This window comes from Bos taurus, chromosome 1, assembly GCF_002263795.3.
Source record: "Bos taurus isolate L1 Dominette 01449 registration number 42190680 breed Hereford chromosome 1, ARS-UCD2.0, whole genome shotgun sequence".
NCBI classification, from domain to species: Eukaryota; Metazoa; Chordata; class Mammalia; order Artiodactyla; family Bovidae; genus Bos; species Bos taurus.
Genome location: NC_037328.1, coordinates 155632564 through 155648210, shown reverse-complemented (window position 1 = coordinate 155648210; position 15647 = coordinate 155632564).

Sequence of the window (15647 nt, the reverse complement as noted above, 5' to 3'; positions counted from 1 at the left end):
TTGCTTATTTATTTTATAGGTAGTAGTGTGTGTCCACTTTGACATACCTGGGAAACGTAAACAGTAGAGCCTAAACTGAACTCTCCTCTCTCCTCCACAGGCCTAACCCCATACTCCTCCTGATTTCTAGTTTTTTCTAATGTGATTGATTATTAGTAGGATACTTTCAGTCACCCATTCCCAAATCTAGGAGTCAATTTAGACTTTTCTCTAGCGGAGGTGATAGAATTCCAGTTGAGCTATTTCAAATCCTGAAAGATGATGCTGTGAAAGTGCTGCACTCAATATGTCAACAGATGTGGAAAACTCAGCAGTGGCCACAGGACTGGAAAAGGTCAGTTTTCATTGCAATCCCAAAAGAGGGAAACACCAAAGAGTGTTCAAACTACTCCACAATTGCACTCATCTCACACGCTAGTAAAGGAATGCTCAAAATTCTCCAAGCCAGGCTTCAGCAATACATGAACCATGAACTTCCAGATGTTCAAGCTGGTTTTAGAAAAGGCAGAAGAACTAGAGATCAAATTGCCAACATCCGCTGCATCATGGAAAAAGCAAGAGTTCCAAAAGAACCTCTATTTCTGCTTTATCGACTATGCCAAGGTCTTTGACTGTGTGGATCACAATAAACTGTGGGAAATTCTGAAAGACATGGGAATACCAGACCACCTGACCTGCCTCTTGCGAAACCTACATGCAGGTCAGGAAGCAACAATTAAAACTGGACATGGAACAACAGACTGGTTCCAAATAGGAAAAGGAGTACGTCAAGGCTGTATATTGTCACCCTGTTTATTTAACTTATATGCAGAGTACATCATGAGAAACGCTGGACTGGAAGAAACACAAGCTGGAATCAAGATTGCTGGGAGAAATATCAATAACCTCAGATATGCAGATGACACCACCCTTATGGCAGAAAGTGAAGAGGAACTCAAAAGCCTCTTAATGAAAGTGAAAGAGGAGAGTGAAAAAGTTGGCTTAAAGCTCCACATTCAGAAAACTAACATCAAGGCATCCAGTCCATCACTTCATGGCAAATAGATAGGGAAAGAGTGGAAACAGTGGCTGACTTTATTTTTCTGGGCTCCAATCACTGTGGATGGTGATTGCAGCCATGAAATTAAAAGACGCTTGCTGCTTGGAAGGAAAGTTATGACCAACCTAGACAGCATACTAAAAAGCAGAGACATTACTTTGCCGACAAAGGTCCATCTAGTCAAGGCTATGGTTTTTCCAGTAGTCATGTATGGATGTGAGAGTTGGACTATAAAGAAAGCTGAGCACCGAAGAATTAATGCTTTTGAACTGTGGTGTTGGAGAAGACTCTTGAGAGTCTTTTGGACTGCAAGGAGATCCAACCAGTCCATCCTAACAGAGATCAACTCTGAATATTCATTGGAAGGACTGATGCTGAAGTTGAAACTCCAATACTCTGGCCACCTGATGCAAAGAGCTGACTCATTGGAAAACACCCTGATGCTGGGAAAGATTGAGGTCAGGAGGAGAAGGGGACAACAGAGGATGAGATGGTTGGATGGTATCACTAACTCAATGGACTTGAGTTTGAGTAAACTCTGGGAGTTGATGATGGACAGGGAAGCCTGGCATGCTGCAGTCCATGAGGTCTCAAAGAGTTGGACACGACTGAGCAACTGAACTGAACTGAACTTGTCTCACATCCAGTTGATTAATTGATACTTCCAGTTTCATATCTCCCTAATATTTACCCAAATCCATTCCTTTCTCAACGTATTCATAACTTTTGTTCAAGTTATGTCTCATCACCTTTCAGTAGACCACTATGACAGCCTTCTAACTAGCTTCTTTACTTCTGATTTTACTAATTTCTGATTTCTAAATTCCACCTACACACTAATACCAGAGAGGTGCTCTGAAAATCCCTCTCTGCCCAGAACACCATTCCCTTGCTGAAACCCTTTCAATGAGTCCCCATTCAGATGAAGAGCAAAGTGATTCTTACCTACATGTATCATGCGGATGAGGCCGTCAGTGGTGTATCTCTACTCATTTTTCCAGTATAATCCAGCACCACCCTGCCTTACCCCTTGTGTTTTACTAGTAACAGCTTTCTCGCATTTCCTCACTGCACGTACTGTTTGCTCTCACCGGGGAATTATCCCTGAGATGTCTCTTCTTTTCATCCCACTGTATCGAATGCATCAGAAAATCCTACCAGCTCTATCTGTGGAATCAAGCTGGAATCTCATCTATCGGCACAATTTTTGCTGCGGTCAGTCCACTCCAGAAACACACCACCTCTCATCCGAATCATTGTGACAGTCTCCTAATTGCGTCCCCGCTTCTACCCTTGTTCTCTGTAGCCTGTTCTTTCCCAAGAAGCCTGAGCAGTACTTTTATTTTATTTATTCTTTTTTGAGCAGTACTTTTAAAGCGTAAGTCCTGTCATATATTTTAATCTATCGCTTTCCCGTTTTGCTTGAGTATAATCCAGATTCTTTACAGTGGTCCCTAAGGTGCTACCCCGAGCTCTTCCCTTCTCAGGTCTCACCTGCTTCCTTGTCCCTTTGCTCCCTGACCTTCTCTGCCCTTGCTCGTGGCTTTGTCATATGCTGTTCCACCTGCCTTGAAAGCTGTTCCACCCCACACCCACATGGCTCCTCTCTGACTTCAACATGAAAACGACAGCCCTGCATAAACTAGGACACCAACCTTCCCATGATGCTCCATAGCCCGTACTCGGCTCTATTTCCTCTGTATCATCTTTATTTCTTCTTTATCAATACTGCTGTATATTTGAGGGAGACTGGTTTCTTTAATCTCCTGTCCCCTTCACTAGAACAGAAAATCTATGATGATGGAGATGATGTTCTGCCTTGTTCATCTTCAGCCCACGTCATCCGTACGGGTGTCTAGACCACTCAGCCGCCGTGCAAAGATTCCCTGAATGAATGAGTAAATCTCCATGTCTGCCCAGCCTATGTTTTCTGACTGGTATCTTCCACATCGTCCCTTCTGTTTTGTTTATGTTTGCTTTTCCCAATATGGACCCACAAAGCCATTCCAGAAACCCCGTTTGGGCTAATTGTTCCCCCTCTCTACATCCACAGCACTGTAGGTTCATCACCTAGCAGTTATTTATCTATGGAACGCCTTAAACCTATGGCTTCCTCCTGCATTTCACTTGAATATCCGTCATGAGGAACTATCTTCATTCTACCTGTCAATAAGCAGGTATGAAGCACATTGCTCTAGGCACTAGGAACATGCGCCGAACTTACAGGAAAGCCTTCATACTCAGGTGCTTACAGTCAAATGTCTTACTCTTTGATGCGTGGCTTGGCATATCTGGCATATGAATCATCTGGGATGATTAACGAGTGTCTCTATTTGGACCTATTATCTTACATCTTACATTTAAAAGGGAATCTCTCTTCATATCGCTTCTGTCTTTCATCAGAATAAAGGGCACAAAGTTTGTAGACAATAGTTTGGTTTTCCTTTGTAGTTGGCAAGTTGGTTCCCATTCCAAAAGCCAAATGCATTCATGAATTTCCCCCCAAGAACGGGAGCACCTAAAGAATCCAAAGAAAATAGAGTAAATTGAGCTTATAATTTGTTTACTTTTAAATCAACTTTACGACGCACAATAGACATACACTAAAATGCAAAGAGATCCAACCAGTCCCTCCTAAAGGAGACCAGTCCTGAAGAGTCACTGGAAGGACTGATGCTGAAGCTGGAACTCCAATACTTTGACCACCTGATGCGAAGAACTGACTCATTGGAAAAGACTCTGATGCTGGGAAAGATTGCAGGCGGGAGGAGAAGGGGATGACAGAGGACGAGATGGTTGGATGGCATCACCATCTCAATGGACATGAGTTTGAGTAAACTCCAGAAGTTGGTGATGGACAGAGAAGCCTGGTGTGCTGCAGTCCATGGGGTTGCAAAGAGTCAGACATGACTGAGCGACTGAACTGAAAATGCACACATTTTAAGCATACCTTTTGATGAGTTTAGACTAATTTATTAAGCCACGCAACCACTATTACAATGATGATGTAAGAACATTCTCATCACCCCATAAAGCTCCTCCCCATCCAGCCATATCAATACCTCCAGCTCCAGGCAACCACCAATCTGCCTCCTGTCCATTTAAATTAGATTTGTCTTTTGTGATTCACGTAAGTGGAGTCATTCAGTATGTAATCATTTAGACCCGATTACCTTTGCACAACTTAATGTTTTTGAGATTCACCCATACTGTTGCTTATATCAATATTTCATTCTCTTATTGCTAATAGTCCATTTTATCGATACACCATAATTTGTTTACCCATTCGTCATTGGATGGACACTGGTTATTTCCAATTTGGGAAAACTGTGAACAAAGCTGCCATGGGCATTTGCATGCAAGTCTTTGGTAGATAACTGTTTTCACTTCTCTTGAATAAATATTTAGAAGTGAAAGCATTGGGTCATATAGTAAGTGCATGTTTAATTTAATAAAGAAACTGCCAAACTATTTCCCAGTATGACTGCACCATTTTGCAGTCTCCCCAGCAAAGGATTAGAATTTCAGTTGCTTTACATCCTCACCAACACTTAGTATTGTCATTTTTATTGTTGTCAGTCTGTTTCTTGTATTTCAGACTAATATCTTGGTCATTAGGGCAAAGTTTAAGAATACGAAGTTCTTGTAGAAGAAGAACCAATCTGCAGATATGTTCTCATAAGCAACTTGGTGAAACCCTGTATACTGGAGCCTGGTACAAAGACAGCAGCCAAGATTTTCTGAGCTCCGGGAGTTGAAAGTTGGCAACAAGAGTGAAAAGACTTTAGGTTTCAGAAGATAAAGATGCAAAGTATAAAAATGCAACCAGAAATCATGGTTGGGCCAAGGCTTTAGGAGGGGAAATACAGGGCTAGCTAGCTTCCTGGAAGCCTCTGGGCACATTTTCATCAACTAATCAAAAGGTAACTTTCTTTTATGTATAATTTCTGTTTAAAAGCAATTATTTATGGTATGTTGTTGATTCATCAATGTTAAACTCACAGCCAACAACTTGATGATTCGAACGAGGCTTACCTAAACCGTGTAATTTTCTTCACAAAGCACGTCACAGCCTTTTTGATCTTGGGGCCAATAGACAGCACTTCAGGGCTTCAGCACTGTGTTCGGGGGCATTTTAAACAGAAAAATCACCAAAAGGGCAAACTTGCAAAAAATCTAATACGGGATAGACCAACAAAGGGTGCGTGTTTACACTAAGAAAGCTGAAACAAGAAAACGGCGTTGCCTTGTTCAACTTTCACTTGGAATGTGCACATTTGGTGACAGTAGATTGCATGTCCACAAATGACCGTGAGAGCGCCTCGAGTACTGATGTGGGGGGTCCGGGTGACTTTTAGAAAGTGGGTGTATTTGCACAGTGGAGTCTGCAAATGATGAGGATAGGCTGTGCATATGTGTGTGAGTGCGTGTGTGTGTGTGAGTGCGTGTGTGCATGTGTGTGAGTGCGTGTGTGCGTGTGTGTGAGTGCGTGTGTGTGTGTGAGTGCGTGTCTGTGAGTGCGTGTGAGTGCGTGTGTGTGTGAGTGCGTGTGTGTGAGTGCGTGTGTGTGTGTGAGTGCGTGTGTGTGAGTGCGTGTGTGTGTGTGAGTGTGTGTGTAGATAGTCTGCTCTGTGAAGACATGAATATTGCTGATATGACTTTAGAAAGAAAATTAGCTCTCTGTGGATCCTCAAAATATACTGCATAATCAGTCATTTTTTGATCCAACATTAGTAAATCAAAGGAATTTATTCAAAGCTCCATTTCTCTCTAGAGGTGTTAATAAATTATAATCATTTAACCTCAAACATTCTCTGGATTAAAGTGCTCTGCATTGGTGATGCTTAAATGCGTGAAATGACAGTTTTATCCAAAAATATTAATATCCCAGAGTTTAAAAACCAGTCACCTTATTGCTGGACACCCAGTTCCCCAGGCTTAGAACACTTGCTGCTCAAAGTTGGGTCTTGGTGGTCATTCCTTAAGGAACCTCAGAATTTAGATTTGTGAGAACACTCTAAATTAGTACTCTAATTTTCTCTTTTACTCTCTCTCTTCAACCGTTTCTAGAAGAAGTCAATACAAGACCCTTCATATCACATTATACTCAATGTAGACTGCTCCTTCCATAGTTTTAACATTTTTCTTTATCGGTCATTCATTCACTTATTTTTAAAAGTCATTCAAGAAATGATTGAGTGACTCTTGTGTCCTAAATCGTCACCGTGCTCTCTATGGAAATCCACCATCTAATTAAATGCCACACTGTCAGCTCTCTGCTGGGTCTAATAATCTTGATTCACATTTCCAAAACCTTCAATCACCTTCATGCTTATCTTCTATTATCTTCTCTCATTCTAAAGAGCTTCTTTGGTTGCAAAGACCAAAACTGAATACAAAAAATGGCACCCCACTCCAGTACTCTTGCCTGGAGAATCCCATGGATGGAGGAGCCTGGTGGGCTGCAGTCCATGGGGTCTCGAAGAGTCGGACGTGACTGAGCAACTTCCCTTTCACTTTTCACTTTCATGCATTGGAGAAGGAAATGGCAACCCACTCCAGTGTTCTTGCCTGGAGAATCCCAGGGACAGGGGAGCCTGGTGGGCTGCCGTCTATGGGGTCGCACAGAGTCGGACACGACTGAAGCGACTTAGCAGCAGCAGCAGCAGATGAAACCAACAAAGGACAGCAAGAAAGAATTCTGGGATTTGAAACAAAGTTTAAGTTTTTCTAATCATAAAATGAATGGATTTTTTTGTTCCAAAGTGTTAAAATAGTAAACATCCAATCCCAGCATCCAGAGATAATATTCTTCACAATTTGTCATCTTTATTTCCTATGCACATTGTTTTAAACAGTTTAAATTGACGATGTATGCATTTTCTTGCCTTTTCCACTTCCCATAGTTTAAATTCTTTATAAATATAATAATATTCCTTTATATAATGATATCATAATTTAATTGGTCGAATCCACGCTGTCAAATAGATTCCTTGCAATTAAATAACATTTCAAAGGATTAGTTTTCTGCCCAAGTGAAGTCTGAGTCATTTTTGACATGGTTAAATATGGCCCATTATTTCTGATTGGAACACACAGTGTTAAATTTATTCCTGGAGAATATAATGCTCTATGGTTTTTGACTTCCATTTGTGTTTACCAAGGTCACTTCAGATTTATTCCTACTAAAGGTGTGAATTTAGCAATGGAACTTAAAGTGGCTTTATTATAAATAAATGACACTTGAACAGAAAACATTTATAAGGACATCTCAGCTATAAACAAATAAAACAAAAATGTTATTTTAAAAATAAAAAATGTTAGAACTTGCAGGTTTAAAATAAATAAGTCACAAGGATGTAATGTACAGCATGGTGACTATAATCAATAAAACTTTGAAAGTTGTCAAGAGAGTAAATTTAAAGTTTTCATCACAAGAAAAAGAAGTTTCCTATAACTTTGTGTAATAACGGAAGGCAGCTAGACTTATCGTGGTGATTATTTTGCAGTGCATACAAAAAGCAAATTTTTACCTTGTATGCCTGACACTAATAGAATGAGGTATGTCAATTTTACCTCAATTTTTAAAAAGGGAAATAAGTAAATAAACCAACCAACAAACAAAATAATAAAAGCAAAAGTAAAGAATTTTGGAAAAACTCCAAAGATGAGCATAGAGCTTGTGTCTGCTGCAGTTCAAACTTGGCCATAAAGACGACACCACGGCCTACTTGAGGCAGTCTATTTCACAAAGGAAATTAGAGCGCCTATTATTCAGAACTTGTGAAACAAAATCCCCTTTTTTCAAATGTGAGCATTTACTTTATAACTTTAATCATTCCATTCTCACCACTTAATACTTATTGTGCTGTGTCCCATTGGCCCCCACTCACCCCACAGAACATAGCAATATACCACTTTGGTTTTTTGTATTTACTGAAAATAGCAATTAAATGTCCAGAGAATTTTTATTTTAAAGAAAATGGCTAACTCACTGGTAGGTAACATGTGCTGTCTTTGCATTCCCAAGGTGAGAAATCAACGGGATCTCAAGTATGGTCCCCCGTGAGGAGTGGAATTCACTTGCACTGTGATCGCCAGCTATAGTAAGAACAGGAAGTAAGACAGCAGCTAAGCGGTGGTAGCTGTGGGCAGGCCCTCTCTCTTCTGCTGTGAGTATGAAGTGAGAGGAAGCATTGTTTTAGGAAGCCGTCTCTGGTCAAAGGCTGGATGCTGAAAAGGAAGTCCGTGTGGACGATGTCGCATGCAGATAAACCCCACGCAACACGTCTAATTGGCAAGGGGGAAAGCGCGCATCCCTGCCCCCGGTGTGAGATGCAGTCAGGAGACCCGCAGGGCCCGTGAGACGGTGGGCCTGTTCCCCTCGGGGGGCCGCTTGAGGAACCAGGGCACAGTGTGCCGGGGTGCTGTGTTCTTTGCACTTTCCTCGCGGATTCGCAGTTTGAGAGGCAACTCCATCTACCTGGATTCCTGACTGACTGTGAGGAGCACAGTCCCGTTGCTAATTTGCTTTGGAAATGTCACATGTACAGGAAGTATATTTGGATGGTTCTAAGCCCCCGAAATTTTTGATTTGTTAGTACAACTTAATCCCAGTTTATCCTGACAGCCACCCTTGTGAAAAAATCTAGAGTAACAAAACAAAATGTTTCTCCTCAGCATAACTTCATTTACAAAGGACCAAGCAGAACTGGGGAAGAGACTGGGGTGTTGTGATTGAATTAATTCTTCAAAGCCAGTGGAGCTGGCCGTATTAGAAATTCGCCCAATCTGACACAGAAGACTTGCTGAGTATTTTTCACTCTCTAAGGCAAAATCTCCTTCTTAATTCACTTTAATTTTTCCTTTTCATATTATCTCACTCCACAAACATTTATTTGTTACCTAATATGAACAAATCATTTAAAATCATCTTCGAAGATGACATGAACCTTGTATTTGAGGACTTTCTTGCCTGAGGGTGAGAATAAAAGACCTCCAAATATCAGGGTATGGAATAGGAAGTGTACTTCCCTCCCGTAACTCAGCACTTTGAAAACAATTATTTAAATTGCGGTATAGCTGTCAAGATCTTGATGCACATGAAAAGGTTTTCTTCTCCATGACAGGATATATGCTCTGCCTGGTTTTCTGGAACCTGAATTATTCACAGTTCCAGAGCATCTTTCCATATGAGTACACCAAGACCAACCTCATGCCTTTTCTAATTCTTTTTTCTCACTGAAGCATAATTTGCAACATTGTCTTAGTTTCACGTGTACAGAAAAGATTCATATCACTTTGATGGCTACCTGTTCTTTTCCAGATTCTTTTCCTCTGTAGGTATTGCGTGCGGTTCCCTGTGCTCTATAGAAGGTCCTTGTTTTTACCAGTTTTGCATATATTAGTGTGTATATGTTAATTCCAAACTCCTGATTCCTCTCCCCTGTCCCACCCTTGTTATCCCTTTTGGTAAATATAAGTTTGTTTTCTATGTCTATTCTGTTTGGTCAATAAGTTCATTTATATTATTTTTTTTTAGATTCCACATATAAGTGATATTGTATGGTACTTGTCTTTCTCCATCTGACTTACTTCACTTTGTCTGATACCTTCTGGGTTCAGCCATGTTGTTGCAAATGACATTATTTCATTCTGTTTCACGACTGAGCAAAATTCCACTGTGCATACATACCACACCTTCTTTATCCATTCCTCTGTCAATGGACACTTAGGTTGCTTCCATGGCTTGGCTATTGTAAACAGTGCTGCGGTCAACATTGGAGTGCATGTATCTTTTTGAATTAAGAGTTTTCATCGTTTCTGGATATATGCCCAGGAGTGGGATTGCTGGATTATATGGTAGCTCTATATTGTTCTTTATAGTAACTGTACCAATTTATATTTCCATCAACAGTGTAGGAAATATCCTCATTATTTTCTTAAGAGTTATTCTGCATTATAGTTAGAAATATCTCACTTTATATAACCAAGCCCCCTATTGTGCTTATCTTTTAAAATATAATTATAAAATGAATAGAGACTTATTATTTATAAAATAGATTTCACTACAAAAGTGGCATGTTTATTCAATCTGAATGGAAGGATATTAAAAGAAAGAAAAAAAAAACCTCTCAGCTCCATCCTAATTCAAACTTGCTTAGGGGGAAAAACAATGGCTTGTTTATTTATGTATGCATGGATTCATTTGTTTCTTGTTTAACTGAAATGTCCATGGATCTAACCCTGAACATATGAGCTCTGCTTCTTCCTCATGCTTTATCTCATCTTTCATAATATTCAGATGCTGCAATAGCTTGAGCATAGATTTTTCCAGACTCACATCAAGAAAAAAAAAGTTTATATTCTTTTTTTATAATCTTGGGCCAATCCCAAGATTGGCCTTGATTGGACCAGCGTGCAACTCTTAACATTCATGATCAATCACTGTGGCTCATGGGATGGGATAGACTGTTTGACCAGGCTTGGGGTTTATGCTCCACCTCTGGAGTCATGATGATGAAGCGCCCACCCAAAGAGTGTGATCTGAGGGAAAGGAAAGGATATAATTTGACACAAAGAAGGAAGAATAAATATTCTTGGCCAAAAACTAAATAACGTCCACTCTAGGTCCTGTTTCCCTCTCTGGACTCCTATTAGCCTGCTCACATATTTTCACTCTGAACCACCACTCATGTGTTCTTTTACCAACATTCAGTACATATACAAGACATACACAAGTGAGATCACACCATAGATGTTTCTGCTATTCTACGTTTCATTAACAGTTCATCCTAGACCTTCCATATGAGCCCCAGAAGTCTACTTCATGCTGTTCAATGACTACATGATACTCCATTAAAAGTATGTACTATAATTCATTTAACAAATTCCCTATTTATGGACAATTGGTTTTGGGGGAGTTTGTTGTTCAGCCACTCAGTCACGTCCGACTCTTTGTGACCCCATAGACTGCAGCACGCCAGGCCTTCCTGCCCTTCACCATCTCCCAAAGCTTGTTCAAACTCATGTCCACTGAGTTGGTGATGCCATCCAACCATCTCATCCTCTGTCATCCCCTTCTCCTCCCGCCTTCAATCTTTCCCAGTGTCAGGGTCTTTTCTAATGAGTCAGTTCTTCGCATCAGATGGCCAAAGTATTCGAGTTTCAGCTTCAGCATCAGTCCTTCCAATGAATATTCAGGATTTGATTTCCTTTAGGATTGATTGGTTTGATGTCTTTGCAGTCTGTGGTGTTGGAGTCTTCTCCAACACCATACTTCAAAACCATCAATTCTTTGGCGTTCAGCCTTCTTTATGGTCCAACTCTCATATCCATACATGGGGGGTAGTGTTGTAATAACAAATAATGTTCCATTGAACATATTTGTACATAAATCCAATACATTTGCTCAAGTTTATCTCTAAAGCCCAAGACATAAAATTAGTAAGGTCAAAGAGGATACGCATTTAAAATATTAATGGACATGTTCAAAAATACAAATAAAACTAGAGGCTGAATTTCTTTGCACACCTATCCGTAGTATATGAAAATGCCTGAGTTTCATTGTACCTTTGTACTTTGGCTCCAAGCAATGACTAAAAAAGCAGTATTTTTATTTTATTTTGTATGTCATATGTTTACAAGCCACATAAAGGCCGTTATATGTGAACTACCCTTTTCCATGCTTCTTTTTCTTCTAGGTACTGAATTTCTCTTACTTACTTCTTAGTACATTAAGAAAATTAGTATCCATTCTGCTATGTTAACACCTTCTTTAGACTTTTGACTCTTTATTTTTCTGTAGTATATTTATCACATCAAATTTTCAAATTTTTTTTCTGTTCAAATTTGTCAGTCTCTTTCCCTTGTGGTTTCTGTGCTTTGCATGTTAGTTAGAAATCACTTTAAATGTGAACAAATCTCACTCATGGTTTTCTTCTGCCCCATTAATGCCACTTTGGGGTTTAGGTCATCGATTCATCTAAAGCTATCGATAGTCTTGGGATGTGGGAGTCCTTAATCAGTTGTTTCTCTCTTCTTCCAGTTACATGGTAGAGGGCACATACACAGCTCACGGTGGACTGAACTATGAAACTAATCCTACGTGATCAATCGTGAGTCAGAGTGGCACAAGGAGGGCTTCCCCAGTGGCTCAGCTGGCAAAGAGCCCACTCTCTGTGCAGAGTGGCACAAGTCACTGCAGGTCAAACCATGTGACTGTCAAGGCAAAGCCTCACTCTTCCCTCTGATGCGCAGTCTGCTGAGCCTGAGGCAGTGGCATTCCTACCACTTTGAGTCTTTGAGTGAATACAATTGCCCAGAGGTCCCTGGGCAACCATGAGTTAAAAATAAACTTCGGGGGGGACTGAACCACTGAGTCGGATGCTTTTAACTGCAGCATAACCAACCCTATTCCAGGCGACGCAGAAGATCACGTGTTATGTTTGCACCTTCGTTTAGTAGAAACTCATGTGTCCAGAATGTCCCGGACGTCTTGCCTCTCGCGTGCAGTCTTACAGCAGGCGGTGTCCGTGCCCCTCTCGTGTCACCTCCTTGCTAGCACCTGCTTGCACTTGCTCCTCCTTCCAGCTCCTAGCCCCAGCAGGTTTCACTGGGGTGTCCTCTCACTGATGGAAATCACTTTGCCACCTGGTCAACAAATTGTTAAGTTCCTGGAATGTGTGTCTCCGGAGCAACTCTGAAGCAACATCTGAGGAATGCTGAAGGGTAAAAACTGTAGTTCCCGTATCCCTTGGGTGAGATGCTCTAAAGTGGAATAACTTATAGGGGCTTCCCCTGCTTCTTCAGTGGGATTGTACTTCATAACCCTGCTCAGTATTTGTCCGAAGAAAACCTTGGTAACTCCATTCATAAACAACTCAGGATGTCCTCCCCACAAAGGGGCATAGAGGAGGCAACAGGACATCCTCCGTTAGAGCTGAATGTGAACTGAGGCCTGAATGCCGTCAAGTCTCAGAAGACAGAATTGATTTCCGAAAAGGTGATAAACCAGTCAATGATTCCATGTTCATTCACATTCAGTGTTTAGTGTTCACGATTACTGTTTAGATTTGGTTAAAGCTACTTGAAATCCTAGTTTAAATTCTTTTTTAACAAAGATTTTTCAGCTTAAAACTGAATTTGTTGAGTTTCAAATCTGCCTGCAATGCAGGAATTCCTGCTTGCAGTGCAGGAATTAGGTTTGATTCCTAGCTTGGGAAGAGCCACTGGAGAAGGGAATGGCAAGCCACTTCAGTATTCTTGCCTGGAGAATCCCATGGATCGAGTATCTTGGTGGACTACAGTCCATGGGGTCACAAAGGGTCAAACACAACTGAGCAACTAACATATTTGTATGAACTGAGAACATAAGCTCCTGTGGAGAACAGTATGGAAGTTTCCTTAAAAACTAACAATAGAGCTACGTTGTGACCCAGGAATCTCACTCCTGGGCATAGATCTGGAAAAGGCAAAACTCTGATTTGAAAAAATATATATGCACCCTAATGTTCATAGCACTACTTACAATAACCAAGGCATATCAATACATGTCAATCAGTAAATGAGTGAATAAAAAAGATGCAGCATGTATATACCGTGGGATGTTACTCAGCCGTAAAGAAGAATGAATAATGCCATTTGCAGCAACACAAATGGACCTAGAGAGTATCGCACTAAGCGAAGTGAGTCAGACAGAGAAGGGCAAAGACCACATGTCATCACTCATGTTTGGAATCTAGGGGGGAAATTTAGTACAGATGAACTTATGTACAAAGCAGAAACAAGCTCACAGACATAGCAAACAAACTTAGGGTCACCAAGGGGAAAGATGGGCTGGAAGTAAAAAGAAATTAATTAGGAGTTTGGAATTACACACTACTATCTATATTAAAAAGGTTGGGTGGCGGGGGATGCTTCCCTGGTAGCCAGATGGTAAAAAAAGTCTGCCTGCAATACAGGATACCCAGGTTCGAGCCCTGGGTCAGAAAGATTAGCTGGAGGAGGGCATCACCACCCACTCCTGTATATTTGCCTGAAGAACCCCATGGACAGATGAGCTTGGTGGGCTACAGCCCATGGGGTCACAAAGAGTCAGATACAACTGAGCATGCACTCACTAGGCACCAGGCTGTACATCAGGAAAAACAAAAAAGAGCAAGTAGTTTATGGGCCAGAAAAGCACAGATATCACTCTGTGATTTATACTAGTTCTTGAGATGATACTAATTAAAATAAATTTAATAAATTTTTATTGATAAAGTTCAAGTGACAAGACATTTTCTGAGTGAAAGAGAATATGTTATTGTCCAAAGGATTGGATATTTATTTACCTCAATTAATTAAAAACTTATCTTATGTCTCCCATGCGAGGGCATTTCAAGAATGTAGAGGTCTGAGTCGTGAAGTTGAAACCTTTCCACCATGAATTAACCAGCATCCTCAGAGTTGAACACGTGTCAGATGAGAAAGTTCAAGCTTTACTTGCCTAAGGCAACAGGAAACCAACAAAATAAAGCTGCTTTAATCTACCAGCAGACCCAAAACCAAAAATCTCTTTCAAATAATAGTTTTTTTTTCACTGTTTTGTCATAAGCCAATATTACTCTATATTACAGAAAAGGTGGTTTAAGGAACTCAGAAAGAACAACTCATTTGTGCAGTTTACATGAGATTACGGCTGTGGGAGGAATTTTTCTACTACCAGCAAAGCAAGGGAAAAAAAATCTTTGTTTTGTTTTTTTGTTTTTTGCAGAACTTGCAGAAACAATAACTTTAAATCAGCCCTCCCAATCTACCACAGGCTCTGGGTAATTATCCCCAATAGGTCCCTTTAGTGAGTCAGTTTCTATTTTTTTCTTCAAAAGTAGTTTCTTTTTGACATTTTTATGCAGTCTTTCTGTTTGCTAAAATAACAGAAGTCTCCTATTACGAAAAGCATCAACAACTGTCAGGGATTTTGTTTTTCCAGAGTGTAGCTCTCAAGTCTTCTGACACAGTGGCCAACAGACCAATCTGAGTTTCAGATTTTGGATAAATTCTTTTTTCTTTAGCAGATAAATGAAACTGAATTTGAGACTGCCCCACTAATCTATTTAATTGTCAAACACACCAATGCTGTGTATCTGAAGTCTTTTCATGAGTTTTTTGAAATATCTTTTTCTCCTTTTTGTTTTTTAAACTTAATTCTGATCTTAAAGAATCCAGTGGAACTGAAAAAGAAAAATCAAATAATGAGAACTCTTACCTCTGGCAAGGACGGAGGAAAAAAAGAACTTATTTACCCCCACCTAAAACAACCAAAAATTAGACAAAAATATATGAGGCAACAGTTTTCAAGACACTGGATCTTCATATGATGAAGGGTGTTGGTCCCTGAGATATGAGAAATAAATCAGGTGAACTCTATGCTGCTCCACCTTGCTACCTTTAAAGAATTTCTAGGTCACGTCTAGAGAGTGAGAGTCCAGGAGGAACTCAGCCAACTCCTTGAGTTGGGGAAAGCAAAGCAACACAGTTCACAGGACACTATACCCGAGAGGAAGAGCCGCACAGAGGAGGTTCTGCAGAGTGCCCACCTTGAATACCCAGGTCAGTACAGTTCAGC